General features: G+C 31.9%; 1 pseudogene; it reads left to right on the top strand.

Annotated features, from left to right (window-relative positions):
* Positions 1–6293: 6293 nt before the first annotated feature.
* On the top strand, positions 6294–7998 carry LOC111197713 (annotated as a pseudogene).
* Positions 7999–18520: the final 10522 nt, after the last annotated feature.

Genomic DNA, 18520 nt, shown 5'->3' with positions numbered 1-18520 from the left:
ACTCACTAAAAATCAAATCACTTCACACTCAAGATTGAATACATGCCATTAGCTTTTTTCTGTTCATCCTCCTTTTTTTTTTAAACTAAAAAATTTATTGGACTGGCCTCCACCAAGGCCTATGGCCCAAGCCCAAACCGAGCCAGCCGGACAGCGGCGGCGCCTGCGGAAAGAGACTTTCATATATGTTATTTAGTAATATATATCACATTTGAGTAATATAAACTGGAGGTGTTGATTTATAAGTCATATATGTTATTTAACAAACTTTCAAAAAAAAACTCAGCTATTACCAAAAAAAAAAATCAGCTATTAACGCATGATATTTGACGTTATGAGTTATAACAAAAAAAAACTATAAATCAAAATTAATTTCAGATTATTGTAGTACAATTTTAAAACATTGTAACAAGTTTATATACTGACAGTCATCTTTGATAAAAAAAAAAAGAAATACTGACAGTCATCTATGATAATTCATAAATTGTTTTTTTTTACTTTTTGCTTGCTTGCGTTCAAATACATGGCACGATAAATGTACAGAAAATGATGTAGATGTACTATAACTTTTTGTTTTGTTTGTCTTAATAAGAAATTATTTTCTTTTAGACATTATTTGCAAAGTAATTTTTTAAATCTTGATAATGTATTTTTTCTACAAAAGAATTATTAAAAAAATGACAAAGCCTAGTAACAATTATGACATGACTCATGGTTAATGTGATATGAATATTAACATTTATGAAAAAACATTTTATGATAAAAAAACTTTTAAAATATGGTATTAACTCATATATCATAATTAGATTAATATAATCAAATATAACACCCGGAAACAATGTAATAAATAAATAATTTTATAAATAATTTTACAAGATTTTGAAAGTAAAACTTAATTATAATTCTCATAATTTTATGAAAATTTTCTTTTCTTAATTATACACTTTGAATCTTAATAAAAAATTCCTTTTAATATCTAGAAATATTCTTAAATACCATTTCAATTTAATTTTTTATAATTATAAATTTTGTAAAAAATTATTTTAAATTTTATATAATTTTATTTTAATATATTTTAACTATAATAAAACTTGTTACATGAACATTTATATTTATGTAATAAAAAGTCAGATATCATAATTAAGCTAATCTAATCAAATATAACAGTAAGATAATGTAATAATATATCATATAATTTAAAAAAAATTGAAAATACAATTTTATTATAATTTTATGTTCCTTAATTACATACTTTGTTTTTTATATATAAAAAACTTGTATTTATAAAAATTTCTTCAATTATATTTTTTAAATATATAAAAATTTCTTCAATTATTTTAATTTTTTTATAATTATAAATTTTGTAACCAAATTTCTTCTTAATTTTATACAATTTAATTTAATTTTAACCAAAGTAATTAGTATTTAAGAAATCAAATAAAATACTAATACAATTTAATTTGGTTGAATCGAAATTAAATTAAAATTTTATTTAAGAAATAATAAATTATAATTATAATTTTTAATTTAAAAAAAATAATTTTAATTTAAAAATAAAATAAAATATTTGTGCGCATAACGTAGAAAACACATAATACATCGCACTAATTTCTTTCTTGCGCTTAAAAACAGGTACTTTGCAAGTGTTGATGAATAGCCGATGACTTTGACTTTTATGTATGCAATGATACCGGTGGGAGACCACTCTAGAAGAAAAATAATTGAATAGATTATAAACTTTTCTTTTTTTTGAACACCGAATAGACTATAAACTACCATCAGTGATGTATATGGATCTGTTGATGAAAATAATTATTGTACCATAGACAAGAAGAAGAAGTTAATGTGCATGTAGGTGTGAATAGAGATCAAATACTACCAGAATTTTAGTATTTGTATTTTACTTCGTATTTTACATATTTCTAATTTTTCAATTAATTTTGCTTCTAAAATATAGATATCCGGTTTTTGGGATATCCAAAAAAATATAGATATTTGCGAATATTTATGGATATTTACAAATATCTCATCCACTTTGTTAAATTCAAAAAAAAAATTAGAAAAAAAAAATATACAAGTTTGTTTTCAAAAAAATAATTTTTACATAAAAAAAATAAAGATTAATGGAACTACTTGTTCCCTAAATTTTTTAAATTAATTATTTTTTTATAAAGCATAAGACTTTAGAAATTTTTTAGTTTTTGTAAAGATTTTATATTCCTTTCTTAGTTTAATACTTTTATGATAATTTTATAAATAAAATTATATGTTAAATGAATAATTACATAAAATTATACATTTAAAGTTTTATATTTAATTGTAGATATACATCTATTTGTATAAAAGGCGGAGCGGAGTGTATGTCCAACTCTTAAACCGATATTGATTTTTAAAATTAATGGATAAATTTCTCGGTCCTATGCAGATGTGTACTCTATGAAACAATAAATGATAATAATATATTTACGATACGTCTACAAATAAAAGATGATTTTTTTTTAAAGAATGAGTTTTTCAAAGAATGAGTGAGTTTGCATATACCCCATCTAAGAGCACTTTTATTGCAATAAGTGCTCAAGATTATGTTTCTAATAATATTACTTTATATAATTATGTTTTAATATCTAAATATATAGAATTTAATTAGACCACTTAAACAAGTGTGAGATAATGGTTTCTTGTCTATTCATAGATCATGAGCTTTCATTTGAAAACCTCTATTCATCCAACGCAACTACGTCAAATTAATTAACTCGTTAGCTTTACATTTTTATATTAAGCAAAATAAATCAGACTATTTATTCAAATAATTAAATTTTGTTTCGGTTAGTAATTTAATGCCGTTAGTTTCTATAATTTATTTGCCCTAGAATATCTTCACTTTTAAAACCCACGTCGAATTCGAATCCATGTTTGAAAACTATATGTTAAACGCCCCTTTTCCTAGTTGACAAAAAAAAATAAAAAACGCCCTTTTCCGTATCGTTAAATCCATGTAAACAGTAGGGTCTTCGCTAATCTACTAGTAAGTTAGTAACTAGATAAAGAGACGCGAGAGGAAACCATGCCATATGACATGAATTTTGATTTCTTAAAGCAAAATAGTTTCAACAGAAAGTGTCGGTTACGGAATCATACGATCCTGAACTTCCACTCTAGCGACCGAACTGGAATCCACAATATCGGGCACAGTTGTCACTTCCACCAGAAAAATCGAAACCGATACCTTTGAATTGTCAAAAATAATTGCTGTCGACTCTTCAACGTATGCGACGTAAATGGCACGCCAGTGCATATGAGTCATGACTTTGTTGTATCGAAAGTTTTAGCCTTAACCCAAAGACTACATATATTAATTTCAGTAGTTATCGTGAAGGTGTTGTTGATGTTCTTTTTTGCTAACAGTCTTTTTCTATTACATGTTAATTAATATACTAAAATAACAGGTTCTGTTACAAAGGCTGGACAAAGCTATAAAGTTTTACTAAAGTCGAGTTCGCCTGTGACAAAGAGACTGCTAGTAGCCTTCTGCTGCTCCGATTCAATTCACGTTAGAAAAAACTATTTATAATTTTTGGATTCTCGACAAAGAGATGAAACCATTTTTTTTATCAAAAAAGAGCTATAAAGTTTTGAAAGATCCAAAAAATCAAAACAGGATGAAGTCATACAATCCATAGAGTTTTTTTGACAAAGTATAATCCAGAGAGTTAATCATTCACAATCCAGAGAGTTAACCATCATAATTATACTGCTTATGATCTCAACAATCTTTTTGGTTATATTATGGTGGATGATTCGTTCGCAATCTTCGTGTAACCCATTATTTTTACACATATTGATTGATCGCATGTTTATTTCCATAAACCCATCGACTGTAAGATTTTTTATTTTCTTATAAAAATATATATTATTTCTCCTTTGGTTTTTATTTTATGAGTTGCATGTTTATTTCAATTTATATCCTTCTTAGGAAATTAGCTACACATTGTCTGTGAGACATGAATATGTATTACTAGTACTTATTTATTTGCTATATTTATGATTTGTGTATAGGATTAAGAAAAATGTAATACATCTATGGAGAAGAAATATCAAAATGGCTGGAATTGAATCGTAAACATAAACTTAGATTTATATTAATTGAATTTGAATAGCCAGATAGTGGACCCAACCAATGGCTCACATGGTACCAAGATTTATAGTGAAATATGCGACTTCTCTTCTTCACGGCCGCCTTGGCTCACATGGTACCAAGACTTATGTGACATATGCGACTTCACTTCTTAGGGCCGCCTTTAGGAAACGCTAGACGAGGTAGCCACTGGTAATAAGATAAGCTGATTTTTTTTGTGTAACGTTAAGTTCAAAAAAAATTGTGAAACGTAAACTACTTTTTAAACGTTTACTAAAGTACTAAGTTAAAATGTCAAAACATGAAGCAAATGGTTGCATCATAAATAGATGAATAAAATTGATAGAATTTTGCATTCTTCTGAATATTATCATTTAAATGAAAAAGTGGAAATATATTTTTTTTTTTGTAACTGAAAGAGTGGAAATATTTCTTCCACTTTTTCTGAAAAAACTGGATTTTTAACAAAATCTAGCTCCTTTTTTTTTTTGTTATTCTGTTATTTGTTAGAAGAATGAATAACGTAAAATTATTATTTATCATCCTTTTGTCATTTATCTCTATTCTAGTCATCTTTGTTTCACTAGTTCTTCTAGTGACAACCATTTGCACTCGAAATTTCTGTATCGTATATCGACTTGTTTTTCATATTGTCTATTTCATTTTTATTTTATATTTTATATTTATATTTTATATTTTATTTGTAGATACATGTAGTAACATTTCTTTTAGAAATCAGATATGTAAAATTATGGACGAATTTCGTTAATTGTGTTAATTTTAAGATGAAGCTCTCTAAACTCTTATCAGTAAGTAATTATATCACAGCTCATTTATACTAATACTTTTCTTTGAGTCGGCTCTTAACAGATGTTGGTCAGCAACGCAATGGAGCCTCGTTATATTTTGTCATTTGTAATCTTTTAGTAATAAATAATTTTGCGATAACGAATGGTCATTCTCAATAAATATCTCACATTATATTCTAGCAGCCCTAATCTCTTGAAGTTTTAAACATTTCTTCGGTGATATAACTACTCTCCATTCCGATAACAAACCTTCCAAAAATATTTGTCTCAAAAGATGTCGTCAGAATTTATGGTAAATTTTCTTTATAAAAACACATAGATTTCTCTAATCAAATTTTCTTTACGCCGTGTTATCGGTATCAGCGCCGGCCGGCCCCGGGCCTAGGAGGGATTAAGGCCGAAGGCCCGAAACCATCCTGGTTTAAAAAAAAAAAAAAAAAAAAGTTAACAAAAACTTAAAATATAAATATAATTCTAAAAGGCATATCTTTAGAGTGGTTAATGGTAATACCTAAATCGTTCGTTCATTCGGCTGAAAACTATATAAAACAACCTTTAAATTGAAATTAAACTAAATTGTACATATAATATGAGAGTTTCAAAAAACGATTGATAGGTTCTTACAAAGAAAAAGACCAAAATTACAGTTTATTGTGTTTTCACCTAATTAATGGCTCCATTGCCTCAGAAGGAAGATGACATCAAATCCTAGTGCTCAAAATTGCAAGAAGAGGTAGGTGTTCTGCCACTTTGCCCACAGAGTCTCGAGAACCAGTTCAGATTTGTGTCGGCTATTTGCTCTATAGAGTTCGTACAAACATGAATTAAGTAGATTAATAATACATCAACTTATATTGTTCCATCATTTTTTTAAAGCAACTTAGAGCATCATTAACCATGGAGTTTAGGGAGTGCTTAAAAAATAAGAATAAAATAGTGGGTGGATCCTACCATTTTCAAAAATAAGGGGGTTTTTGCTGCCTAAATAAGCATCGATTTTGGCGATTCGCGATTGGAGGGTTTTTAATTTTTTTTTAAATCAGAGAAAAAAAATAAAAATAAAAAAATAATTTGGGGTCCAGGGATAAAGATGTTATTATATTGTTCCATCATATGCAAAATCAAATAAGTTAGCAAAACAAAAGATATTTAATTTTGTAAATTATAATACAAAAGTGAGAAAAATACTGTAATACATAACTATCTTGTTTGTAAAAGAAAATTGAGTTCTCACTCATAGACCAAATCCAAAGTATTTATCTTGGGCAAGAGCAAGACTAAAAGTCAAACTCGTTTTACAAATACATAAATATATATTTAAAAATACTATTATAGATAAAACAACTTTTTATTTACAAAAGTAAATGACAAAACTACCCAACATTTATCCCTATATATATATCTCACACCCTCTTCCTTCCCATCTACAATACAATTACACAAAACATGGCTCTCACAAAATTATCCTTGGTTCTTTTTCTTTGCCTCTTAGGTTTATACTCAGAAACCGTCAAGTCTCAAAACTGCGGTTGTGCCCCAAACCTGTGTTGCAGTCAGTTCGGTTACTGCGGTTCCACCGACGCTTATTGTGGTACTGGTTGCCGATCAGGCCCTTGCAGAAGCCCTGGTGGAACCCCTTCTCCCGCTGGTGGTGGATCAGTTGGTAGCATTGTGACACAAGCTTTCTTTAACGGTATTATCAATCAAGCCGGTGGTGGTTGCGCCGGGAAGAATTTCTACACCCGTGATTCTTTCATTAACGCCGCAAATACTTTCCCAAACTTTGCCAATTCGGTTACTAGACGTGAAATTGCAACCATGTTTGCTCATTTCACCCACGAGACTGGACGTAAGAATCACTTTCTCTCTTCGCTTCCTTTAATATATTAGCCATGTAAACAAAACATGGTCAGATATAACCGTTCCTCAGAATAATATATTTTACCGACCAAAACTAAAATTTAGTTTAAGTTTATGAGCAATGGACAAAAAATAATAATATCTTATAGAAATAACAAAATTTGTGTATATACATCTAGTCTCCGTAATCGCCGATTCTAATTTTTAAACAAGAAAATACAAATGGAGTACTCTATATATTGTCAAAATCTTAGGCATGGATATCTCTAAACGTTCGTTTAAAAAAAATTAAAAGATGCTGATTATATAACACGTAAAACCAGTCTAAGACATAAGAATAAACCCTCGGTTATTATTTTTTTTTTTTTGAAAACTCGTAAACCCTCGATTATTGAAAGAAAAGAATAATAAACCTTCGATATAATAAAATGAAACTGATATGACGTGATCTCAATTAGTTGGAATGATCCTAAAGCAATTTATTTTGACAAGTATCCTAAAGCAGTTCGTTTCATGTGTATCTTTATCCTCTATAGATTTCTGCTACGTAGAAGAAATAAACGGAGCTTCACGTGACTACTGCGACGAGAACAACAGGCAGTACCCATGTGCACCAGGCAAAGGCTACTTCGGACGTGGTCCGATTCAACTATCATGGAACTACAACTACGGAGCTTGTGGCCAGAGTCTCAACCTTAACCTCTTAGGCCAGCCCGAGCTAGTGAGTAGCAACCCAACTGTCGCTTTCAGGACGGGTCTGTGGTTTTGGATGAATAGCGTAAGACCGGTACTAAACCAAGGGTTTGGAGCCACCATTAGAGCCATCAATGGAATGGAGTGTAACGGTGGGAACTCAGGTGCGGTCAATGCAAGGATTAGGTACTATAGAGACTATTGTGGACAGCTTGGTGTGGACCCTGGTCCTAACCTTAGCTGCTAAAGAGTTATTCGAACAAACACGCACACACTTGACGTGGGAAGTGATGGAGAAAGTTGAAGTTATGAAATAATAAATGAGACAATAAAGTTAAATCTCATATATATGCTCCTATGTGGCTATGCTGGGTCTTAGTATTCCCTGCGTCACAAGCAATAAGTAGTTGTAATAATGTTGTGAAAGTGAATTTTTTTAAAATGTACTGCGAAGTGAATGCAACATTAATAGATGCCAAAAATAACAGTGATTTTAGTTAAGAATGATTGGTATAATTTTAGAATGGTGATTCTGTAAAATAACAGTGGTGTTAGGGATATTCAGTAAAAAGTCTATAAATTAATAATATTAGAATTATGATATTTTATTAATTTGTAGAAAAAATATTTTAGATCTATATATTTTCAATTATGATTTTATATCAAATAAGAAGAAAGATTAATTTTAAGGTATATATATTGATTTATTTTATAAATAGAACTTTTTTATTCGGTTATATGATGTTAATAAACTATGTGTTTTACGGGGTGATTAGAATGCAGTGTAACTTTATGATTATGGATGTAGAATTTAATTTATATATTTATTTGTTGGAAAGAACTATGTGTTTTGCTCTAGAAATTAAATTTTTATACATTCATATTTTAATTTTATAAAATATTTTTGGCTATAGTTATTTTAAGAAAAAAAAAAGTTAATTGGTTGATATAATATGGTTTTAAATAAAAATTTGGATTTCTAGACCACCTATTGTTACAACCAATCAACCCCTTAAATGTAGACTAAATTTAGGTGTAAAATAAGAAAACTAACACTAAAATATTTTAAAGTGTTTAGAAAAATTAACTTTGATTTTATTGTAAATAAAAAAATTATTTTCATTTTATTCCTACAATCAAATTGAAAGATGTATGCATGTTTCACATTTTATTCATAAAATATTTTAAAGCGGCAATTATGCATGTTTCACAGTTATATGAATAACTTTTTTATATACTATATTTTAATATTTATCGTTATATTCTCTTAAAAATATTTTGATTAAATTATTTGAAGGTAATTTTTATAATATTTTTATAATATTTGACCTTATATTATTTTATTTCTTACAAATATTATATTTAATATCTTTTGGATACTATATTTATTAATTTATGAATCTATCATAATTATACTTAATTATTAATAATGTTAAAGACTAAAATAAAAATTACTAATTCTTTTAAAAGTAAATTTAAGGATGATTGTTGATTATCTCCTGGTTTTGAAAGATGTTCCTCTCTAAAATAAGGAGGCTTGCTAGAGTCTTATATACCTCTAAATTGGAAAGAGTGTTTTACCGTTTACACTTTAATGATGATGTGTGCATTTTTTTAAGTCAAAATGATGTGTGTTTTATTACGCAAATAAATAATGTGTAGGACGGATGAGACCAGGCTCAATGTTGCTTTGTCTACTCTTCAGTGGCAAGGTTGTAAGTTTTGGGAAAATACTTTCAAATATCAAACAAGTTATATGAGTTTAAAGTCCTTTTTAAAAATTCATTAATATTTCTATATCAAAAAGTTTGTATTCGAATTTAAGAAGTGCAGTTTATAATTATTTATATCAGATAATACAAATAAATTTCTGGATCTTTAGTATGAAACAAAATTGAATCACAAATATATAGAAGATTTTTTTTTTAATTTTACCATACATTAAATATTATTTTCTAAATTTATCTTTAATGGATAACCACTTTTATAATTATTTTATATTTGTGATAAAAAGACTAAATTAACCCTACTAAATTATCCATAAAATGATAAATGTTTAAGAATAATTTATAAAACATATATAGAAGTTTATAAACTCAATCTAAATTCCTAAGTACTAAACCTCAAAAATATAATTATTAAACACTTAACCTAAATATTAGAGTATTTTGGATTGAATTTATTTTAAAAAATGATAGCTAATTTATGTTATTTCAAACTGTTTTTCTATATAAAATAATGATACAACTAAACAGATTTCCACGTAAAAAGAAAAAAAAATTACTAACATGAAAAAGTTACATAAGTTACATCAACACTGTAATATAGTTTAAAGATTTAAATTTTTACTGTAATTTAAAATAAATATGAAAGTCAAAACGAATTTGTACGACATTTATTTTTAACTTTAAATCCACTTTACATCGAATAATAAAAAAATAAATTGATTTATGTAAAAGGGATCGACTAGTCTTGTTGATTTAAAAATAAAAAACAATAGTTTTGTGGATTTAAAAGCATAATCATAAAACAGTCAACCATAGTGGTCAAAAGTAATTCATAACTAGAATAAAAACTGAGTCTTGCGCATGATAAATTTATAGAAAAATTATTTAAAAAATATCGTATGGAAAAAAAATTATATTATTGATCGAATTAATATATTTGGCCCTTAAACAATTTTGTAAAAACTTTTTTGTTAATTACATAATTTGTTTACTAATGAACTAATCTCATTTTTGAAAATATTGTAGGTCAAAAAATTATTTATCGCATAAAAATCTAGCGTTTAGGTCGAAGAATCTCATGCCTACTATTTGGTTATAATGAAACTATGTCAGCTCGGTTTTATATCATGATTTAGCAATTTAAAAGTTAATTAAGGTCATGAGAAGTTTACGTTCACGTGCCAGTCCTATCTATCTTCGATATTATTTTTTGTGTCATTTTGGTTATTGCTCGATATAAATATTGATTTTTGAGTTTATTCTCATTTCTTTTTTTTATTTTGGTCTGAGATTTAGAAAATGTTTAAGATTCAAAATTATTAAAGAGATACATACTTAGGTTAAGATATGCGCCTTGTGCAGAAAAATACTTATTTTATATTTTTCTGCATAATATAAAATAATAAAATAATAATTATATATTAAATAACTAAGAAAACAATTAATATTATGTAATAAATTGGCTTGCACATATAAATCAAATGACTGCTCTTGTTTACTCGCAACTATTTTAGAATAAATAAATAAAAACAATCAATCTTATCTATCATATATGATATATAATTAAATTTAAACAATATGAAGTATATATATATATATATATATTAACATAAACACCTATTAAAATAAAATCATTTATTTATATGATTTTATTACATTGTATTTTATTATAGAAAAAAATTTAAACATTGATCACAAAAGTTTATGTGAGACTTTTAACAGTTTTAGTTATTTATACTCGCTTTGAAAAATTCAAAAACATATACAAAAAAATCTAAATTTTTAATATATGATTAATGTAATTGTGTAATTTATTTTAATCGTAAAGAATTAAACAAAATGATAGAAATCATACAGATTATTAGCAAATCTTCATTATTTAAAATCATTAATTACTATATATATTATAATCACATTAGTTAATTTCGAAAGATTTATTTAAAGAAATAATATATAATAAATAGTCATCTTGCTTTAATTGATATGATATGTTATCATATAGTTGGTATTAAATATTTCTAGTGGGATATAAAAATCGAATTGGACCAATATGTTTTTCAATTTCAATGTGAAGTTGACACGTAGGATTAATTAACTAACTAATTGATTGACACATAAGCAAAAGATATTTTTTAATTATTACAAAATTGAAGTTATTTCTTTTCAAATGTTCTTAAATTAATATATAGGGGACGTGGATTCGATAAAAAAAAATATTCCAATGTCTTTGCTGTGAATTTTACTATTTCAGTTGTAACGTGTAAGTGCAGTAAATGTCGATGACATCCGCCTATTAACTTTGAAAATTAGTTATTTCCTAGACATTATTCCAAAAGCAATTAGCCATTTTTTTTTACTATTATTTTCACGCACAAAACGGATATGACTACTAAAATGATGACATATTTTATGATTAAATCTGACATAAACAATTATATTTAATGTTGATTTATATTTTTGGTAATTTTTTTAGAATATGATATACATTACATTTAAGGCAATTCTCTCAAATAATCATTTTAAGTTTTTATCACAAAATAGCCCTCAAAAAAATAAAATGACCAAAATAGTCCTTTTTATTTTGAAAATTTTAATATTTTTTTTATTTTTAAAAATTTGAACTCATCCCCAAAACTCAACTCATTAACTTTAAACCCTAAGTTTTAGATTAGTTAACTCTACAAGTATAAATGCATAATTATCCTTCAATAAAACTTCTTTTGGTCATTTTTCTCTTTAGAAGTCTATTTTTGTAAAAATAAATTATAAATAACTATCAAAAAGAATTTCTGTTACATTTAAAGTTAATTTCTACATTTTGTAATTTCTTAGAAAATATGTAATGACTCATACATCATCATTAAAATAAAAATATCGAATATTACATTAAAATTTTTGAAATATTATTGATTATTTTTCAGAATCATACAATTTTACCACTAACAATTTCAAAAATTTCTACTATTCTTTTTAAATATTTTGTTAATCGTAAAACCATCAGTAACTTTTATATATCTACAAATGTTGTAAACTGTTTTGTTTTAATTTTTTGATAATTATATAATTTAATATCAATTTTTATTAATTTTATACAAATTAATTTAATATATTTAACCAACAGAAATAGATAAAAATATATCTAAGATCATAATTTTAAATATATACATAATTACATATATTCTTAAATATAATTTAAAATAAATAAAAACATTTTTAATCTTAATTTTATGTTTAATTAAATTAAATTTATAATAAAATATTGATAAAATAATAAAATTTCCAATATTAATAAAAATATTTTTAATATAATCTAATTTTAAAAAAATTATTATTGAAAATGGTGCAGAAAAACATCTAGTTCTTCTATAAAAATAAAACTAAGGAAATTATAGAAATATTGTTAATTGGTACTAGGAATCGTCAATGGAAAGTCATGCATTGTTAGGCCATTGACGGAGACAACACGCGTGTTTGCCCATTGGCAAGTTCTTAACACACTATCTCAAAATAAAATAAAAAATTAATGGAAACTGATGAAAGAAAAGAGAAAAGTTTTCATAATACATATTTTCATTTGATTATTAGTTCTATTATATAAAGAAAATTCAAAGATAAATACATAATTATTTTTATTTTTTTTGACATCAAATACGTAATTATAATACTAATATTTTTTTCTTTCAGAAACTGTGACTACCGATTATCATGTTCTATTAAGGGATGCTGCCTAACTTAGTCCCTACTATTTTCATGCCATTGCTTTTATTGGAGAAATGGTAATTGGTTACTTATGAAAACAAAATGGTGCGCACTCCTATTACTAATAACCATATTGTAAATTTATGATTTCATTGGCATTTTAAATGATTCAAATATTCATGACATTTTTTTTTTTTGTTCAACTAAGGATTTCATTAAACTTAATAAAACGGCAGTTTAGCCCACTAGGGATCCATTACAAATTGAAAGTAAAGATAAACGGAGAGTTCTTTTAGCTAACTCGTCGGCTTCCTGGTTCTGAGTTCGTGGCAGAAACGTGAAGGAGATTGAGTTAAACGTAGAGGAGAGTTGATGGATGTCGGTGATGATTCCATAAATTTCCTTATCCTGCATCGTGGTGTTGATAGCTCTGATGAGCGTTGAAGAGTCGGAGAAGACTTTGACATCGGGGATCTCAAGTTCTACTGCCATAGTGATGGCTGATCGAATCGCTAGGGCTTCAGCCATCAAGGGGGAAGATACGAAGCTTTGAGTCTCCGATCCTTGTCTTTGTTCACCGTTGCTGTTCCTTTTGAAGATCCAGGCTAGGCCTGCCCTCATTGAGTTCTTGTCCCATGAGGCGTCTGTTCTACAAGTCATCGTTCGAGTATGATTCTGATCTTGGGGCAGTGATTGTCGTTTAGTGGATGATCCTGATCCAGGTAGTGGCTTCTGTCTTGAGCTTTCCTCAATTTGTGCTTGATTCCATTCCTTTCCTTTGCTAGAGTAATGCCTTTTGTTGCGATCTCCACAGGTGTCGATGCTTTATCCTCAAAGATTAGCCTGTTTCTTGCTGTCCATAAGGCCCAAAGGATCCATGGGAGCACGAAGTTTGGAACTCCAGTTGGGGGGAGACAGATGGCTGATCGAAATTTGACTAGCATCGTCTTCATAGTGTCTTCCACAGCTACGATCACCGCCTGTTTCAAAGGTACAAATTCCCAGACCTTTTTCGTAAATGGACATGAAAAGAACAGGTGCATTGGCGTCTCTTGTTCTTTGCATCTTGGGCAGTTTATGTCTGCGGTAATGCCTCGTCTTTGCAGGTTTTCCCCAATGGGTATAGCGTTTTGGATGATGGACCAAAGGAATACTTTCAGCTTCGGAGAGAACTTTCCCGACCAGACATCTTTGATCCATAGGAAGTCTTGTTCCTCTGCCTGTTGGGTGTGGGGCTGTCTCAGCGCTGCAGCTGTGGCGTAGCCTGATTTTGTGGAGTAAATTCCTGATTGTAGAGGTTGCCACACGTAGATGTCTGTTGCTCCTGTGGTACTTGGTCGTAGGGATTGGATCTGTGCTGCCATTTCTGGTAAAATCTCCGCAATCCTTTGCTTGTTCCATCTCAAGTCTGTTGTAAGGAGGTCTGAGACTCGCAAATCTAACACTGCTTCTGTGCAGGGACCAATCGGCTTTACTCTTTCAGATAGTGAGATCCACGAATCCTGTCAGACCTTCGTTGTCTGTCCATTTCCAATGACCTTTCCAAGGTTTGACTTCAAGAGTTCAAGGCCATGTAGTATACTGCGCCATCCATGGGAGCATACTGAAGGTACAGACACCTCTAGAAAACTTTTGTTGTGGCAGTATTTTCCTAATAGGATCCGTGAGAGTAGACAGTTAGGCACTGTGAGGATTCTCCATGCTACTTTGGCTAGGAGAGCTTGGTTGAACAGTTGAATGTCACGTAATCCTAGTCCCCCTTTTGCTTTAGGTCTTGTCAAAGTGTCCCATGCTACCCAACACATCTTTCTCTTTCCATCTGGTTCATCCCACCAGAATCTAGTTAATGTAGATTGGATCCGTTTACACAGTGAGATTGGTAGTAAGAAGCATGGCATTGTGTGATTTGGCATCGTCGTCAGGACAGATTTTAACATTGTGAGCTTCCCTGCTTTTGACAGGAATCTAGTGGTCCAACTCGCTGCTCTATGCCTTATCCTATCAACCACAGATGTGAACAGGTCCTTCTTCTTTCTACCAAAGTGTTCAGGTAAGCCAAGATATTTGCCTAACCCTCCTTCCTTGGTAATGTTGAGAATTGATTTTGCTGTCTCCTTCATTTCTGTGGGTGTTCTTGATGAAAAGGTAATTGCTGACTTGCTTCTGTTTATCTTTTGTCCTGATGCTCTCTCGTATTCTGAGAGTATTTTGACTAGGTTGTTGCAGCAGTCAGTTGAGGAGTTGCAGAAGAACATAGTATCATCTGCAAACAGCAGATGATTCACCCGAGGGCATCCTCTTGCAACTCTGACTCCTTGTAGTTCTCCTGAGCTCGCTGCGTTTTTGCACAAGCCTGAAAGTACTTCGCCACACAGTATGAAGACATATGGGGAGAGTGGATCTCCCTGCCTGATTCCCCGGTAAGGCTTGACTGATCCATACGCTGCATCGTTAATCAGGTAGGAGTATGAGACTGTTGTGATGCATTGCATTAACCATTGAGTCCATGTGTCGTGGAATCCTAGCCTTTTAAACACCTGAGAGATGAATTCCCATTCTATCCGGTCGTAGGCTTTAGACATGTCAGTTTTGACTGCCATAGGACACCATTTTTCTGCTTGAGATGTTTTCAGATACTGCAGGACTTCATGTGTTATTAGCACGTTATCTGATATGACTCTTCCTTGCACAAAAGCAGATTGGTTCTCTGAGATTATGTTGCATAGCACCGGTTGTAGCCTCATGGTTAGGATCTTCGAGATGATTTTATAGTAAACATTGCACAAGGCAATAGGTCTATAATCTTCCACCTTTGTAGCGTCTAGCGTTTTAGGGATTAACCTGACATGAGTTTCATTTAGGGATGGTGAGAGTATTCCTGTAGTAAAGAAACGCTGAACTTCTGTTACTATTGCAGGCCCGATCACTTCCCAGTTTGACTGAAAGAAGCTGGCTGAGAATCCATCTGGACCTGGTGCCTTGTCAGCATGGATGGCAAAGGTGGCATTTCTGATCTCTTCGGGTGTCGGCTCCTTTATCAGTTCCTCATTTGTTTCAGGGGAGATGCAAGGTTTCAGAGCTTTTTCAATTGTGTGTGCACTATCAAAGTGGTTGGAGGTGAATAGCTTGTCGTAGAACTTGCATATTACTCCCGAAATCTTCTCTTCTTCAAAGACCGGTAAGCCATCTTCATCCTCTATCACTGAGAGTCGGTTTCTTGCCCTTCTCCCTTTCGTAACCGCATGGAAGTAGCCTGTATTCGCATCTCCTAGAGCTAGCCACAACTGGCGGCTCCTCTGCTTCCAGAATTCCTCTTCTATTTTATAGGCTAGGAGCAGTTGAGAGTTGAGCTCCTGAATCACCCCTTCAATAGGGTTCTGGTCACTCATAGCTAGGTCCAGTCGGGTTTTGAGCTCCTCGATTTTCTTTCTACTATTCTCATGATGTTCCTTGCTCCATTTGCAGATAGCTTTTCGGCATAGTGTTAGCCGCCTTTCAACTTTCAGATGCTGGTGCGTGTCACATATATCTTTCACTATCTGTTTGACTTCAGCGTTCTCTCTCAATCTGCGATCATATCTGAAAATTCTGCGGCATTTTCTCCGTGTTGTGTCCAGGAAGGAGAGCAGGGGTCGGTGGTCTGAGCCTTCAAACTTTAGGTACTGGCTTCTACAAGCTGGAAACTGCTATGTCCATTCGCTGTTACTCATTGCTCTGTCTAACCGACATTGCACCACATGTGTGTGTCTTTTCCCTCTCCAGGATAGGAAGCTGCCGTGATGTTTAAGGTCAAATAGTCCGTTTTAGGACATGAATGATCGGAAGGCACAGAATGAACCTTCTGCTCTATCAGGGCCTCCACTCTTCTCGCTGTTGTCAATGATTTCGTTAAAGTCCCCAATGAGAAACCACGCTTCTTCTGGGTCAGGGTGTAGCAGTGAGAGCTCGTTCCAGATTGCTTGTCTTTTCGTGTGGTCTGGTTCTCCATAGGTGAAAGTAGCTTGAAAGGTTATCCCCTTGTGGGAGATGATTGTATCAATGAAGTTGTGTGAGCTACTTCTAATGGTTAGGTTCACATCCTTTCTCCACCCTAGGTAGAGACCTCCTCCTCCCGGAGAATGCGGTGATACCAGATGGGAGTCTAGTTGCAGCTCTTGTAGGTCTTGTAGGACTTTGGCATCAGGGTTTTTTGTCTCCATAAGGAAAACAATGTCTGGAGAGTTCCTCTTTCGGATCTCCTTTAGGCGCTGGACTGTTATGGGGTTCCCCAACCCACAACAGTTCCAGCTAGCTATGACTAAGGACCCGGGTGTGGAGGAGCTTGAAAATCCTCCTTTTTCTTTGAAATTTCCGGGATTAACTTGATCTTTGGTTGATTGTTTGTTGCAGACGGTCCGACTGTGTCAGATGGAGCTTGTGGTATTGACTGCCTTTTAGGAGATCCCCTTCCCAGCGCCCTCGCTGATCTTCCTAGGGAGTGTTGTACCAATGATAAGAGCCTTTTCTTCGAGCTAGCTCCCCTATTTTGTTTTGGGCTAACTCCTGCAGTCCTGAATTTTGCAGGTCTTCCTCTCTTTCTCCCCGAGGTTCTTGTTGGTGGTTCCGTGACTGTTACGTTACTAGGTTGTCCCCCCGTCGTTGTATCTCCAGGTCCCATGAGTAGTAACGGCGCATTTATCACTTCACGAGAGATTTGTTCAGTCGTGTGTTGGGATTGAGCTAAGTTTGCTATAGCTGTTGCGATGATCCCTGCTGCAACTTCATGTACTTCTCCTCGTGCTTCACTCTGCATAACCCTCTGTCTCCTTGCTGAGCTTTCAACAGGGTCTGCGCAGTTAATGTATAGATTTGTGGCATCCTGAATTTCCTCCAACACCTGTTCCGTGGTTGGGACACTTTGGATGGTTGGTGGTCTCCACTCTTCGTTTGCAGCTTTCACACTTGGCCTTAGTTGCACTGGTGGTGGGTTGCTTTGTTGATCTCGGCCCTCGTCAAGCCCACGTGGTTTCTCCCTCCATTGCAGTAAGTGATTTCTTGTATAAGTAGTTCTTGAAAGTGATTGTGTCCGAGTATGACTATCTCTGTGGTGTACATACTGGGGAGAGTTGGTTTCCACTCCCTTCGGGGCCTGCTCCCTAGGCTTCTCAGACATTCTTGAGCTTGATTCTCTAGATGGGGTCGTTCTTTCGGGAGGGGGGTTTCTTGTTTGCTTTGTTTCCACTCTATCTCCATAGGGTCTTCCATGTCTGTCCACACGTTGGTGGAATTTGTGGTCTTCTCTGTATGTATTTGTTGCAGCTCTATTGGTCCTTTGCGGTGATCTCAATCTGCCTCGGTTGAAAGTTTCCTCCTTCTCACTGTTTGTTCTCTCGAGTTCGTGAGGTCTAACAGCCAGGTCTCGATGGTGTTCTCCTTTGTCAGTAGCTTGGCATTGTTTCCGAAGGTGACTGAGGCTTCCACAGGTTGAACAGTGGTTCTCCAGCCTCTCATACTCAAAAGTGAGGGTACATTCTTCTCCTGCATCAAATTCCATTACTGTTTCCTTTGTGAGTCCCTTGAGCCCATCCATGGAGACTCTCACCCGAGCTGATGTTTTG

Source organism: Brassica napus, chromosome C3 (assembly GCF_020379485.1).
Source record: "Brassica napus cultivar Da-Ae chromosome C3, Da-Ae, whole genome shotgun sequence".
Taxonomy (NCBI): Eukaryota; Viridiplantae; Streptophyta; class Magnoliopsida; order Brassicales; family Brassicaceae; genus Brassica; species Brassica napus.
This window is presented reverse-complemented; position numbering and strand designations above follow the sequence as displayed.